This window comes from Arachis hypogaea, chromosome 19 (assembly GCF_003086295.3).
Source record: "Arachis hypogaea cultivar Tifrunner chromosome 19, arahy.Tifrunner.gnm2.J5K5, whole genome shotgun sequence".
Classification (NCBI taxonomy): Eukaryota; Viridiplantae; Streptophyta; class Magnoliopsida; order Fabales; family Fabaceae; genus Arachis; species Arachis hypogaea.
The window spans coordinates 151,413,449-151,416,247 of NC_092054.1; the positions used below are offsets into that span (position 1 = coordinate 151,413,449).

Sequence of the window (2,799 nt, forward strand, 5' to 3'; positions counted from 1 at the left end):
TTCTAGCACCTATATATACCTTTGTATATTGTATCATTCCAACACATCAATAATACACAACCACTTTCTTGAGACAACTCTCTTGTTTCTAACATTTTAGATGATCATTCACATAATCAATTATTTTTGCTAATTTATCATTATGTAATTGAATGTACGTATAAAATTACTTTATATTGACAATGTATCAAAATTAAATTTATTTAATTAATAATTAAAAAATATCAAGACTTTTTAACGGCCATTATATTATTATATGTATTGGCAAATATGTGTTTTTGATATTCATGTTATTATAAAAAAAATTAATTTTTTAATAAATATATAACAAATAATTAAAATTTTAAATTTAATATTTTTATAGAAACATTAATTCTATAAATTTTTTTAATTAATTAAAATCATTTTAACATGTGTATATCCCTATGTTACATATTAGCTAAATCTAGGGGTGTCAAAATTCCCCGAAGCGCGGGAATCCCTGCGGAGACTGCTCCAAATGGGGACTCGAAGGTGGAGAATTTTTTCCATGGAGATGGGGATGGGACTAAAATCCCCCCGAGATAGGCACGGAGACCCGAGCGGGGATCCCTGTCCCGTTTCCGATAATTCTCCGAATTCTTGAGTTTATTTAAATACCCTAAATTTATTTCTAATATAGGGACTTTTTAGTAATTTCACCTATTGAAAACCCTAACCCTACCTTATTGAATGTCTTCCATTCTCTCCTACTACTCCACTTAGCGTCGTTTCGAAGCTCCAACTCTCCAGAAAAGTTCAAAACTCCCAATTCCCCATAGTTGTGTCTACAGTCATAGCCATAGTAGCATACCCCCTCGCCAGTCGCTACCAGTCACTCTTCGTGCTCAGTGCTTACCCTCTTATGAACTATGATTTGTTATGTTGCATTTCTGGACTTATAATCTTGGATAAGATATGTTTGTAATAATGTTTTGTAGTTTATTTTTTTTTATTTTCACTATAATTTTCATATAAATGTTCAACATAGGGAGATGGGGAATGAGGCCCCGCGGAGAACACGGGAAACGCAGAGAATGGAAATGGGGACGATTATCCCCATGGCGGGGATCGAGACGGGGATGAAGATCAATTCTGTGGACGGGGACGGGGAGCAGGGAGGCATCCCCCGCCCCCGCCCCGGCCCATTGACATCCCTAGCTAAGTCCTATAATTAACTTAAATTAATCGAATAGTTAACTCACTCGTTCACTTAAATACGTATTAAAATTTGAATATCATTTTATACGTACAGAAATATTGGCTAACAAATTATATTTCTTGACAAAATTAATTGTTGGACTAGTTATGCTATGCTTATTCGTCATGAAACTATTAAGAAAGTCTTTCGCTGTCAATTAATATTATTAATCGAGGAAATGCTATGTGACCAGCAATTTTTGTGATTTGTAGCCATCAAATAGCCATCAATAATGATTTTAATAGTGAGAGATTGGTGTGAGATTTCATCCAATGACTCACTTTTCTTTGCTGGTTACATACTGGCCAGAATTTAACAAAGTTGCTGCCCCCTAAACTTTTCTTTATCAAAATGTGATGATATATAGTTACTAGTTAATAAAATATTTAAAAATATATTTTTTCTAAAAGATCTTATTGACTGAAAAATGTGCTTATTAACTATCATAAGTATTGATATATAACAGTATAATAAATTCATTAATTCCAGACAAAATATATAATTAAATAGTAAAACATATTCCATAAACTTCACAATAAAAAAATATCATTGATCAATAACTTTGCATGTTTTAATAACAACAAAACATAAAAGAAACTAAAATACATTACTTAGTAAATAAATTTAATTATTATATGCTTAAGACTTGAGAGCAACGTAACTATGAACATTCTTTAATTGATCTATAAAGGACGACGCATGAATCTTTCTTCATCTCAATTACTGTTTCTTCACAATAATGTAGAATACAGAAATCCTGGAGCCAAACCGAGAGTGACAAATTATAACCCTGAATTTCGGTAAATGCACAAAAACCTTTGAGTGCATCCTCTTCATAAAAGTAGACATGATTTCGAGTTTCAAAATTTTGTAGCTAGGCTTGTACGTAGCTTAGTTAATTATATCTGCACATATATAATAATCATGTAATGAGCCTCAAAATGTGATTGATACATAAGCCTACGTACCCCTAATTTAATTAATAATTTAAACAATAGAATCTATCTTATCTTCCGTTCTTGAATTTACCCTACAAGCATCATGATCATCAAAATTTATCAAAACACCATGTTAAAAACAAAAATATAATCACAATAAACTCTCTTCTAAAAACATGGTAATGATAGAGAGACAAAATAGCATATAAATAATAATTTTATAATCGAACTTAATTTAACGGATTTTTTTGAGTTATAATCAAATTCTAATTTCAAACTTTATATGCAAAAACTTACATGTGTTTATTTTCATGAAAAATTAATACTAAAAGACAATTGCACGTGAATTTCACCACAAAACAATTGCTGAGTAAAAATTAACGAACCTAGTTATTAGAAAGAGGAACGAATTTGAAAGCTGAGAGGTGGGCGGTGGTGGTTATGGAGAACAAATTAACCCTCTTATGACGAAAATTTGAGGGTATCCGATACAACTAGAAGCCGTCGATCGCTGCCATTCGCAGTTGCACCACCACCACCGCCTCTACGGCCACCACCCTACTAACCCCAAAATTGGTGGAAAGAAATCAGTGATATTGAAATCTTTGAAGCGAAGTTTAGAGACCTGAAAGAAAAATAGAA

At 32.0% G+C, this 2,799-nt stretch overlaps 1 long non-coding RNA gene across 1 annotated transcript; it reads right to left on the bottom strand.

Moving 5' to 3' along the window:
* Nucleotides 1-1,748: 1,748 nt before the first annotated feature.
* LOC112775362 (uncharacterized) lies at nt 1,749-2,799 on the bottom strand. The gene is made up of 2 exons (XR_003189526.2): nt 2,544-2,799; nt 1,749-2,124 (listed from the first exon to the last, which is right to left on the bottom strand). It is a non-coding gene; the product is annotated as an uncharacterized lncRNA (long non-coding RNA).